The sequence below is a fragment of the Bidens hawaiensis genome, unplaced genomic scaffold, assembly GCF_021521415.1.
Source record: "Bidens hawaiensis isolate Kalapana, Puna unplaced genomic scaffold, B.hawaiensis_p1.1 tig00008759_1, whole genome shotgun sequence".
NCBI classification, from domain to species: domain Eukaryota; kingdom Viridiplantae; phylum Streptophyta; class Magnoliopsida; order Asterales; family Asteraceae; genus Bidens; species Bidens hawaiensis.
Window position 1 is genome coordinate 360,001 of NW_027491631.1, and position 13,983 is coordinate 373,983.

Genomic DNA, 13,983 nt, shown 5'->3' on the forward strand with positions numbered 1-13,983 from the left:
ATACACATACTTCTAAAAAACTAGAATAGACAGTTATAATCGTTTTGTTTTTGTTTTGTCAGGTTGTTATGACAGTTTGCTTTTTTTGGTGGATTGTGATTGAAGGTGATTTTTGGTAAACTTAACTTCCACATGTTTATACCTTTTTTTGGTAGCTACATATTTAAGTATCACCCATTCATTATGATATACGTTAACTTTTTGGTTTAATATTTAATTACGTTCCATGGTTTGTTTATATTTTTTGGGTGCTTAAGGCGGATGATTTTGTTTTAGAAGATAAATTTTCAAGATCATCCTTGTCAATTCATGTTAATATCTAATGTTTTAATGTTTTTGATAAGACAATGAAGTATTTGTATCTATTAACCTATTATGTACACAATGTTATTTCCTGTTTTTTTTGATGTTTTTGAATGTTTATATATGGTTCTATGTTTATGATATTGTATGGTAGTTTATATACATTTTGTTAGTTATCTAATATCAACCCGTGTGTAACACGGGTACTTCCCTAGTTAAATAGCATAGATGATTTGTGTAAATCATTATAACCTTAATACTTTTAATGATTTGTGGTGATCACCTATGTGAAAGAGAAGTGAAGTCGCTTCAAATGAAATGTGGGGAGCGCAATCCCTAGAGCTTTCACAGAACCAGGCCAGTGTTCCAAGACCATAATGGACACGACAATGAGGAGATGTGTCCGGATACAGAGAGTATTGTGTGAGGTGTATTGTCGTCTACGCAAAAGGGGGTTTGTTCAAGGACATCGCGTCTACTAACCGCTAGGAGACTAAATATACTTCACAAAGGAGGGTTCAAAGCTAATATCTACCTATCATGCAATACTCAAACTGTCGAGGATGCATTGGGAATTATATCGTGTGTTTTAATCAATCTCCGTTCATGTGGGGATTGTTGGAAAATATGGTGAATGGATATTTGGTGGTTTTATTAAATGTGACTCTTCAAGTGGTGAATTGAAGACTAAACTCTTAATTGTTGTTTTATGTCTCTTAACTAGAGTATTTATGCCACTTTATTAGAGGTTTAAATTGTAATATTAAGTCTTTAATTAATAAGAGACTTTTTAACCATGCATGGCTCCATATAAAGGTTCTTTTGTGTCTCATTCACAAGTGAGAAAAATAATTCTTGGAGAGGTGAGAACACTTGAAGACCCCATATGTGAAAACCTATAGAGAGGAGTACTCTCCGCTCGTTTCTATCACCATCTTATTTAACCTTATTTCTTTCCAATAACACCACTTTATCTAACGCAATCTCGGGTGCGAGTGCCATCTTCGGCAACACACACTGTTCCGGTTGTTGTACCCTGGGAAACAGACGGACTCTTTAGTAGAGGCCCGAAATCTGTTTTAAGGGAAGCGTATTGAATACGTGTCTCAACCAACGCTCAATATATATTATTATGTTCATATTTTGTTGTAGTTAATGGATGGTTGGGTCAAAAACAAGAATCTGTAGCCACACCAAGGAAAACTAAGACGAACGTGAAGATACACAACGGGTGGAAGACTTGAGTCCAAATACATCGACATGAATCTTTATATTTATATAAATTGTTCTTTATATTTATTTTGTTTTTTGGGTTTGTACACAGTATTTCCCTTACATAACGAGAGTATCTTTATATTACTTTTATTTTAAATAAAAAGTGAACCTATGTCCTACAGTTTATGGGTGTCTTTTCAACTGTCTTTCAATTGGGATGACCCTAGGATGATTTGTGAAGAACAAAACGATATTTTGGTGATTTCAATAATTGGTTTGATGCTTTTGATTCGTACAAACAATACAATTGATGTGATGATGATTCACTACACCATGAGTGGCTAATTCCATTGGTGATTATCTTGGATGTAAGGTTTAATTGATACACTATACTATTTTAAATTACTACATTTCTAACTAAGCCTTACTATTTTAGTTAGTAATCCAATCAACTTCGCTTTTATAGTTAACTACCTTCATCGCATATTCCACATATTGCAATCGCATATCCCCCGGAATCGCAATTGCATATTCCCTGGATCGCAATCGCATATCCCCCGGATCGAAATGTCATATCTCCCTGAATCGCAACCTTGTATTCCCGGAAACGCAATCTCATATTCCCAGAATCGCAATCGCATATCCCCCGAATCGCAATCCATATCATTGAATCCCAGTAGCATATTTCCGGAATTGCAATCGCATATCCCCGAAATCGCAATCGCAAATCTGCGGAATCGCACCCCCATAAAGTAAAAAAGATTTTAGTCATTAAAAAATATTAATAATTACAAGGTATTTATCACATGTTTTATCAAATTTGTGTTTATTTACACGAGGGGAGATTTTTGGTGGAAATCTTGTTGAGTTGGCAAGTCAAAAATAGTTTGATGATAATGGTAATCAATGATTAATTTAGTAAGATACGGTGGTTAAGTAATAAAATTTATACATGATACATAGGGTTGTATGGAACCGGACATCCGGTGCATGTTTGGTGGGAACTTCGTTTGTGTTCATCCATTTAATAAATGAATCGGGCACGAAAAAATATTTGTTAAGCTTAACGGACGAACACGGACAAAGTCCGCGTTCGTTCAATAGTGTTTGTGAACGTCCGGCGACGTTCGTCCAATTACGTCATGTGACGTCCGCCCGGTAACTTCTATTTAATAGTGTTGTGTATGTTGAAATTTCTTGACAAATGAAGAATTTGAAGCTTGTTTCTTATGAAACGCTAGAAGTTTGTGGATTTTGAACACTAAAGCATTATTTTGTTATGATTATGTGTTTGGTTACTATGTTAAGTGTTAACTATTTTTGGATATCATGTGGTGTAATGTCCATTATTGTTTATGTTAAGTATTTTGATATGCCTATGCTTGTTTGTCCGTTAATGTTCATTAGTGTCCATTGGTGATTGTCTGTCCATCATTTTCCGTTAGTGTTTTGTTGTCTTTTAGCGTCTGTTAGCGTATGTTTACAAGAGTTAAAAACGGACACTAATGGACACGTACAAACTCATTTTCTTATTGAACGTACACGAACACGACTCTATGTTTGGTAGGATGTTCGTGAACCGTCTAATTGTTCGACAAAAGCTTAACGAACGAACACAGATATGGTCTTATCCGGTTCAGTTTGATGATACACACCTACAAGTCAAGCTATATGAAAACCGGTTACAACATTTTTCCCTTCTTATTACTCAGTCTCTTTCATGTGACCAGAGCATATATTTAGTGCTATATAAATGTTATATTTGATTATTTGTTGACCTCCTCTAAATGATATCCCTCCAACCATTCGATAAAGTAGTTTGTGATTCGTATTTAAGACCGTAGCATCTCACGTTTATGGTCATATAATATATCATAATATCAAAATATATTTACGTTACATTCTCATCATAATGCTTCAAGTATAAATTTATAATCTTAGAGCATCCAAAAGAGCCATCTCATTGTATGTTCTTCTAGCTTCAAAATTCCAAGAATTTATAAGGATGTCATCTATAAAATTTTACGTTGCAGTTTTTCTTATATTAACGTTTGTTGGTAAGCAACACATTACTTTAATTTATTAAATGTTAATTTGTACTTTTAACCCTATGATTAACACACTTTTAATGACTCACTATTCTTTTTATTGGTCAATGTATGCATGATTAATTCAGGGAGCAAGGTGATGTTTGGTGAACCGTGTATAGAAGAATGGCCTTTAGATCCATGTGATTTTGATGAATGCAAAAACCAGTGTTTCGATAGAAGAGTGAAGAAGCGTGGATCGACTTACTTGTATTCGATCTACGTTCCTCGGGTATGAGTGTGCTATATCACCGATGGTTTTCCGAGATACGAGTTCTTCCACCTACAAAACGAAACAGCACCGTGAGCTTACCCCTCAGAAAGGGACAGAGGGGTCCTCTTTGGGGTAACCATCCGGTGTGAGAATAAGATATTGCAGGAGAAGATAAGAATGTGAAAATGAGTAAAGGATTCAGAATATATTTCTTTCTTGACCCCAACTGTGGAGGTGGTGTGGTATTTATAGTATTAGGGTTTCCAATGATTGGGCTCAGACCCAATTAGGGCCTTGGCCTCCTCCTATTGCTTCGCGCCACGTGTACTTAGGACACCTGGTGCTTTTTCATTGATTATTCTCTGACCAAGGTATTTTACCTGACCCATGTGCCATCACGTGGTGGCACATGGGTTTTGCTGAGTTGTCCACCCTTCATTGGCAACTGTCAACATCAGCACATTCTTTATTCCTTAAAAGATACCTTCTGGAAGGTTGTCTGATGAGTACAATCATGGTTGTCCTTATCCTGATTTGGATTAGACTATTGTCTCATTTGTTTTGTCCTTTATGCGCCTATCCCGGGGATGCGCAAGGTCCTCTTTATTCTCACGCGCAGATGTTTCATGTGCAGATGTGATATGCGTGAGCATGTGATATGCGTAAGCATATGTAATATGCGTGAGCATATGTAATATGCGCCATGCGCAGATGTGATGCGTGAGCATGTGTGATGCGTGAGCATGTGTGATGCGTGAGCATGTGTGATGTGTGAGCATATGTGATATGCGTGAGCATATGTGATATGCGTGAGCATATGTGATGCGTGAGCATATGTGATATGCGTGAGCATATGTGATATGCGCCACGCGCAGATGTGATATGCATGAGCATATGTGATGCGTGAGCATATGTGATGCGTGAGCATATGTGTGATGCGTGAGCATATGTGATGCGTGGGCATATGTGATATGCGTGGGCATATGTGATATGCGTGGGCATATGTGATATGCGTGGGCATATGTGATGCGTGAGCATATGTGATATGCGCCACGCGCAGATGTGATATGCGTGAGCATATGTGATGCGTGGGCATATGTGATATGCGTGAGCATATGTGATATGCGCCACGCGCATAGGTTTTGGCTCTGTGTCTTCATGACATCCTGATTTCAAGCCTCTTGTCTATATCTTGTGGGTTGACCCGCCCCGCTCGATGTTAAGGCGGGTGCATACCCCTTCAAGCCCCCCCAGTCTAATGTGTGTCTTGTCTCGCGCGAGCGAGGTAAGATAGATATTAGACTTAATAGTTTGCTCTTTTAACAGGGTTTGTCTTTTCTTTTTCATTTCTCATATGCGCGTTGCGCGAAATTCTATCCCTTTGGTTAAAACGAATCGTCAATGCACGTGGTTGGTTGATGCTGACATGCCTCAGAGATGGAGACGTTATGTGTCAGACCTTTCGCGTGCTCGAGGTGCTACAGTTGCCTTTCACGTCTCCTCATACAGTGTCAGGAACACGTGTCGCGCTTATGTTGGCCTACGCCTGCGCGTGGGGGCGCGTGAGCGTAGATCTGATTATTACTTGTTTCTCTCTCTCCCCTAGGCCTATAAAACCAAACCTTTTGAACGGTTTTTTCTTCATCTCCATTGTCATTTTCAGAGCTTTTGCTTCTTCAATTTACATTCCGATTAAGAGCCTTTATCTTTGCTTCCAGATTTCCGTGCTTAAAGTAACCATATTGTTCGATTCGCAATTGTATATCTGATAACCCAGACACCACAATTTCCCCTAGTAAAGGCCGTGTAAAATCAGTGGTTATGTCTACTTTGAAGAAGACCGGCAAGGGTAAACGGGTTGCCGAGGCCTCGTTGGAGGAGGGAGGGAAGAACAAGGCGGTGAAGAGATGGGATGAGATTCCCTGCAAGTTGAAACAATCTGACTTTGATAATCTCGTCGCCTCTCAGGGTTTTCTCCCTGAGTATGGCTGTCTGCTCCCGGCGACCGGGCAAACGGCGGCGGATCCTCCCGCCGGCTATATCTCTTTATACTCTCATTTTTTCACCCACTGTAATCTTCGTCTTCCAATGACGAGGTTTATAGGTGCGCTTCTCCAGTTTTACGGGATTCATATATCTCAGGTTCATCCCTGTGGACTAGTGCGCATGACTCATTTTGAGTTCATGTGCAAAGCTCAGCGCGAGGAGCCCACCCCTCGGCGCTTTCAATATTTTTATAAGCCGAAAATCCAAGATTCTTGGTTCTCATTCACACCGCGCAGTCAGAAGGTTTAGTGCTGCACTGTTTCCTTCAAAAGCCTTCATGACTGGGCTGAAAAATTCTTTTATATCAAGGCTGGTGTGATTCCCATCCGCATGACTATGCGCGCGATTACTTCCGCGCCCGCGGATGATGACGTTCTTAAGAATCCATCTGGCGCGTGGGTTAAGAAGTTATCTGCTGAACCATCCCCCGCCAGGAAAATTTGCGAGGAAGCATTGGTGGGGGTTGGCATGAGCAAGAGGTGGATTGACAGCGGGACTGAGCCTGTCATCCATGTTGATGGCTCAGGTGGGTTGTTTGTTCATTGCATTAATTTTGCGCGAGTATAATTCGTTTTGCTGATCACTTCTTGTTTTATGCAGAAAGCAAGGAATACATCCACGCCGCCTATGACGAGCATACGGAAGGTGGCTCTGTCGCGCTTAGCGCTGGGGAAGTTGCTTTTCCTTATCGCTTCGATGATATGTTCATCCCTGTCGATTTAGAATTTTGTTTTTACAGCAATGCGCCTGGTAAGCCTTTGTATTTGTGCTTAGGCCCTTAGAGTACCAAATTTGGTTTTAACATTTCTGTTGCGCGTATTGTAGATGCGCTCGCTAATTATGAGTTGGAGCTTGTGGAAGAGGAAGTGGAGGAGGAAGAAGCTGAAGCGCAAAAACTCAAGCGCAAGGCTAAAGGCAAAACTGGCGCAGGGGCCAGTAAAAAACAGAAAAAAGATGATGCCTCTGTTGCCCAGAATCTTCCTCCTACTCAGGCGAAGGGACTTGAGAAAACCAAGGGTTTTACTTCCAAGTTTTCCTCGTCTTCTTTGCCTCAAGGTGTGGGCAGTCCTCCCGTCCACACGAGGTATGGTGCCGCCACCTCGTCTCTGCGCGCGGCGGACAAGGGAAGCGGTGATGTGCCTGCTGTTTCGTCTTCTCCAACAGGTATACTTTGTTTATTTTTTGTGGTTTTATGAGCGTGATTCTGATAGTCATTAATGAAGCTTTGTTCACTCAAATGTTTGTAGTGTTGGGTTTTAGAGAGTTTATCAAAGTCTAAGTTAACCATATTTAACTAGAAAACGCAACGGAAGCTAGTGTTTTAAAACTTGTTAATGAACATACCATTATGTTAAATGCTAAAAACCCGAAGCCAAGGATCAAAATTACAAGAACAAGATGCTCACAAAATGTAAATTATACCTTCTTCTACCTTTAGAAGAACAAGTGGGTTGTTGAAGGGGATGGTGGATGAATGACAAGCCTCCAAAGAAGAAGACCTCAAGAGTGTGATACCCCAAGCTATTTTTGACAACACCAAGTTGTTTTGCTAGGATTTATGAACACAAAACAAGCTCACAAAGCTCTCCCACTTCCTGCTACTGCTGCCGTGAGTTGTTGAGAGGGAGAGAGAGATTTTGAAGCTTGAACACACTTCAAAGATTCAAAAAAAAGACACTAATGCATGTGTTGTGAATGGAGGTAGATAAAGTGGTCACCACAAGAAGACAAGGCCTAGGATTGGACCAAACTTTCCACCCACATGGGGTGGACGGTTATTATTATTATTTTTTTTTTTTTTGTTTTGTTTTAACCATTTAAAACATCTCCATTCATTTTATAAAACTCATTTTTATAAAATGTACATACATTTATATAATTATTTAACTAATTAAATAATTAATTTATATAAACAAATTATCCAGATAATTTATTTAAATCCTCAAGTGTGTTTGTTTAGAAAACCAATTTCCAAACACGTAGTGTTCGGTATTCGTTTAAATGATCAAATCATTAAAAGAATACGTTTGGTGTTGTCTTGCTTGTTATTGGGTATGACCCGACTTGGATCAAACACAGTTAGCCACATTAGTATAATTATGTGTCTCGGGCATACGTAATTCCAACAATCTCCCACTTGCACGAGATACATAGAAAATTAATGCAAGTGGTGAATACCGCCTAACAACAGTTCACCACCCCTAATGTGTTTGACGAAGTGCCATTCAATAACATCATCCCTTCAAGTCCCTTACTTGATATGATTTAGGTGAATCTATCATTATATCCCTTTGTTACTAGATGTCATGTTGGATCTAAGAGACATAGGCGATCATTCTCTTTACAATTCAACTTTATCAGGCCTTAGACATCTAAACTCTCAACACATAAGAAGAACAAATTCCATCTTGACTGTATACGCCTCTCACTATCACTTTATACTCCACCCGAGCTCATCCTTATGTACCATCTTTTACGAATAGCGAAGGGGAGAGTCAAAGTGTAATACTTAGTGAAAATCAAGACCCAGTATACATCTCAGGTCTAAGGATAATATGAAATTCTCCTTTACTCAAAATTACTAATGATCAGGTCCATCGACTCCATGTAGTAATATTGAGAGCGGGTCAGTCCAATATTTGTATCCCACAAATATCTATGAACCTTGGCAGCAAACCTATGCTCCATATTCATTCCTTATGAATATCCACCAATTCTAGTTCATAATAGTCTTGCTTCATATTTGTTCCCACAAATGTGATCGACTACGGACTTTTAGAATAAGATAACTTATTCATGGATTAAACATGCAAAATTAGAATTTAACTCAAGATTCCATAATCATATAAAAGAGTTAAATTACAAAAGTCTTTTAAACGTAAATACAAAATAGATCAAATCCAATTACTAGAATATCGAAGTCCTAAGCCACTCGCATGACGCTCATGTTTCGGTCTTTCTAGGAGCTTCGTGAATGGATCCGCAAGATTTTGATCAGTTCCAACTTTGCGAATACATATCTTTCCTTTTTCAACTTCATCCCTTATGTAGTTGAATCTCCGCTCTATGTGCCTTGTCTTTTGGTGCGAACGAGGTTCCTTGATTTGAGCAATCGCACCCTCGTTGTCACAAAAGATTTCTAGGGGGTCTTGAATGGTAGAGACCACCCCTAGATCAGTAATGAATTTCTTCAACCATGCAGCTTCCTGAGCTGCCAATGAAGCGGCGATGTATTCTGATTCTGTAGTGGATAATGCTACCACTTCCTGTTTTGAGCTCTTCCAAGAGACAGCTCCTCCATTAAGAGTGAACACATACCCAGATTGTGATCGAGAATCATCTCGATCAGTTTGAAAGCTCGCATCCGTGTAACCTTTTATAGCGAGTTCCTCCTCACCAGATCCATATATCAGAAACATATCCTTAGTTCTCCTAAGGTATTTCAATATGTTCTTAACAGCCATCCAATGACTGTTTCCTGGATTCTGTTGGTATCTGCTTGTCATGCTCAAAGCGCATGACACATCCGGTCTAGTACATATCATCGCATACATGATGGATCCTATAGCAGAAGCATATGGGATTTGTTTCATTATCTCTTGCTCACCCTTTGAGCTTGGACATTGAGCTGAACTCAATATAGTCCCTCTTTGAATAGGTACCAAACCTTTCTTGGAGTTTTCCATCTTGAACCTTTTCAAGATTTTATCAATGTATGTACTTTGGTTCAAACCTATCAAGCGCCTTGACCTATCCCTATAGATCTTTATTCCCAAAATATAGGCAGCTTCACCAAGATCCTTGATGGAAAATCTACTTCCAAGCCAAGCCTTAACGCTTTCCATGGTTGGAACGTCATTTCCAAATAGTAGAATGTCATCGACATATAATACTAAGAAGGTTATTATACTCCCACTAGCTTTCTTATACACACAAGCCTCATCAGCGTTCTTGATGAATCCAAAATTTTTGATTTCTTCATCAAAACGATGATTCCAAGTTCTAGATGCTTGTTTCAATCCATAGATTGATTTCTTTAACTTGCATACTTTATTAGGATGTTTCGGATCGACAAAACCTTCAGGCTGAACCATATAGACATCTTCCTCAAGATATCCATTTAGGAAAGCGGTCTTGACATCCATTTGCCAAATTTCATAATCATAATGTGCAGCTATGGCAAATAATATCCTAATAGACTTTAGCATTGCTACAGGCGAAAAAGTTTCTTCATAATCAACCCCTTGAGTTTGAGTGAAACCCTTAGCTACAAGTCTTGCTTTATAAGTATCCAAGTTTCCATGCATATCAGTTTTTCTTTTGAAAACCCACTTACTTCCAACAGCTTTGGAGTTGAGTGGTGGTTCAACCAATTCCCAAACTTGGTTGTCATACATGGATTGCATCTCAACGTTCATGGCTTCAAGCCATTTGTCACAATCATTCTTGGACATTGCATCACGGTATGTGGTTGGTTCATCCGAATCTACCACGTAGCAACCTTCTACAAAAAATCCATATCTTTCAGGTGGATTGCTAACTCTACCAGATCTGCGAACGTTTTGTGTGTTTTGATCAACCACTTGATCACTTTCAACAACCTCTTGTTGAGTGCTAGTATCAACCAATTCTGTATCATCTTGTTGTTCTTGATCCTCATCAAATTTCATTGTTCTATTATTAGTTCCTTCCTTAAGGAACTTAGTTTCCAAGAACTTACCCTTTCGAGCAATAATAACCTTTTGCTCACTAGGGTCGTAAAAGTAATATCCTAAATCATCTTTAGGATAACCTATAAAGATACACTTAGTGGATCGGACTTCTAATTTGTTTGGGGTGTATTGCTTTACATAAGCTTCACAACCCCAAACTTTTAAGAATGATAGCGATGGAACCCTTCCATGCCATATTTCAAAAGGTGTCTTCTCCACTTTCTTGGTTGGAGCCATATTCAATATGCGAACAGCGGAAAGTAAAGCATAGCCCCAAAATGATAGAGGTAAAGTGCTTCTAGCCATCATCGATCGAACCATATCTAATAGGGTACGATTTCTCCTTTCAGACACACCATTATGTTGTGGTGTTCCAGGTGGAGTAAGTTGTGAAATAATTCCACAACTCTTAAGATGATCTTGAAAAACACCACTTAGGTATTCACCTCCTCTATCACTACGAAGTACTTTGATTGTGGTCTTGAGTTGTCTTTCTACTTCAGTTTTGAAGTCTTTGAACATTTCAAAAGCTTCATCTTTGTGTTTCATTAAGTACACATAACCATATCGACTATAATCGTCAATAAAGGTAATGAAGTATCTTTCACCATTCCTAGTCATTGGTCTAAAAGGACCACATACATCCGAATGTATGATACCCAATAATTCTTTTGACCTTTCAAAAGTTTTATTAAAGGGTTGCTTTGTCATTTTGCCTTGTAAACAAGATTCACATACATCAAATGAATCATACTCATTTGTTTCTAGAATACCATTCTTGCGAAGAGTTTGCATGCGATTCTTGCTTATATGTCCAAGGCGACAATGCCAAAGATAGGAATCACCCAAGTCCTTCTTGAGTTTCTTGGTGTTGACATTGTACATTGAACTACTATGTGACGCACCAATTTGATCTATTTCATATATACCATTCATGGGTATAGCTTTAAAATAAAATATGCCATTCATCAAAACATGAATATCATAATCTATAAATTTAAGATCAAAGCCACATTGTTTTAAAAGGGACACGGAAATAATGTTTCTTCTTAACTTAGGAGCATACAAAACATTCTTCAAAATTACTTCCAAACCACTTGGAAGCTTTAACATGTAGTCTCCTTGGGCTTGGACTTCAACTCTTGCTCCATTGCCCATAAAGAGACTAATGTCCCCTTTGTTGAGTTGTTTACTTCTTTTGAACCCCTGCAACAAATTGCAAATGTGAGTTCCACATCCGGTATCAAGTACCCATGTATTTGAAGAAATAACATTTAGTTCAATATGTATAGTAAAGATAATACCTGAGGTATGCCCCGCATCCCTCTTATCTTTTAACGCTTTGAGATAGGTCGGACAATTCCTTTTCCAATGACCTATCTCTCCACACTCAAAGCATGGATCTTGCGCCGCAACCTTTTGCTTCTTTTCCTTCGGTTTGGTGGGCGTGATGGCTTTCCTCTTTCCCTTTCCTCGGACGTGGCCCTTGCCCTTAGCAACACTTGCTTTGGGGTTGGAGTTATGTCCCCTTTTTCCTTCATCGATTGTTAGAACGGGTAAAGCCTTTTTACCCATTCCCGCTTCGGCCGTTCTTAGCATTGCGTGAAGCTCACCAATGCTTTTGTCCCACCCATTCATGTTATAATTCATGACAAAGGTTTCAAACCTTTTGGTCAAAGAGTTGAGGATCAAATCCGTAGCCAACTCATTAGACACGGGACAATTCAACCTACGAAGCTTTTCGATGTAGCTTTTCATCTTTAGGATATAAGATGAGACGGTTTGGGTTTCCTCCATACGACATGCATGAAACGCTCGAACCGTTTCGAAACGTTCCGCTCTAGCTTGTTGAAGGAACATTTCCTTCAATTGAGTTATCATGTCGTATGCCCCATGATGCTCGAAATCCTTTTGGATTTCGGGAATCATAGTCCCTAACATGAGGCAAGAGGCTTGCACCGAATCTTTGGTGTACTTGACCCAATCGTTATAAGCCTCCTCATTTTCCACGTCAGGCTCGTCGGGAATGGGATCGTCTAAGACATATGATATCTCTTCTTGCTTGAGAACTATTCTCAAGTTGCGATACCAATCCATAAAGTTATTATGGTTTAGACGATCCTTTTCAAGGATGGTTCTTAAGGATAGGTTACGGGTGTTATGGGTAGAGGTGTTTGCATTGTTAGCGGCCATCTACAAAATTTAACAAAGTTTTATTTTAGTATTATAAACAATTTAATTATTAATACCCTTTTATTCCAGATTTTAAAAAAAATAATTAAATTCTAGAATCCAACGATAAATCAAATTTCGGTTAGGTGACCTTTATCCCGTTATTTGATTTAACAAGGTAGTCAACCTTGACAATTGCAACCCTTTGCAACTTCTAGAGGTATGGGACCATTCGAAATCCTTATTTCGTGTTGGCATGTTTATCCCATCAACACCATTGGATCCCATGCTTAGGTGACCTTTATCACATGGTTTCCAATTCAAGTCGTCCTACTTGCATAAACATGTAAGATTAACATACAAGTGGTTAGGTGACCTTTATCCCACAAATATGTTAATATTACCCTAAGTATATTAGTTTGCTCAAAATGGTTAGGTGACCTTTATCCCATTAAAAGTTCCCTAATACGTTAAGTGTCATACAAAAGGATGGTGTTAGACTTGTTTCCTTGGTAATATGAAAAAGGGATTTTTAAATTTTCAAATATTCTAGTTGAAAAACATTATGCCATATCCTAACATGCATTTAGTAATATGGCGATTTTGAAAACCAATTTTCAAGGTTCTAGTTATAATAAAACCAATTTTATTATATGTGAGTGATCGCTTAGTTTTAATAAACCCATTTAATTAAACTAATTGACGCGATATTACCAAATATATATTAGAACCCGTTTTATGCTTGTTGTCGTTCCTATGTGACGGTTTGGATATCCTAATATCTATCAACCACACATTACATTAAGTAAAACAAACAACCAAGCATACACATGCAAAATATAGTCATAACCGAAAACCACTAAATTTGACCATACTTGTTAGCCGAAACAAGTGTAGGTCATAAGTCACACCTAAGGGACAAAACATGACACAAGGATGGAATGTTGACTCCCACTTGACCTTGCATCCAAATGCTTCAAGTATCCTCTCCAAGTTGTTGTGTTCTTTTGGGCTTGTTAATGGGCTCCAAACTTCCAAAAGTCTTCTTGGACCCAAGAGTGAAATTTATGGGCCTAATGGGCTTGAATCCCATGATGGGCCGGTGAGGCCCAACAAGCCCAAAATTTCGGCCCAACCAATTTCACCAAATCTTGCATCTTCTAATTTTTACAAAATGTATCCTAATACATATTTTTTTTAAAAAAAAGAAAATGCAACTAATCTACTTATTACA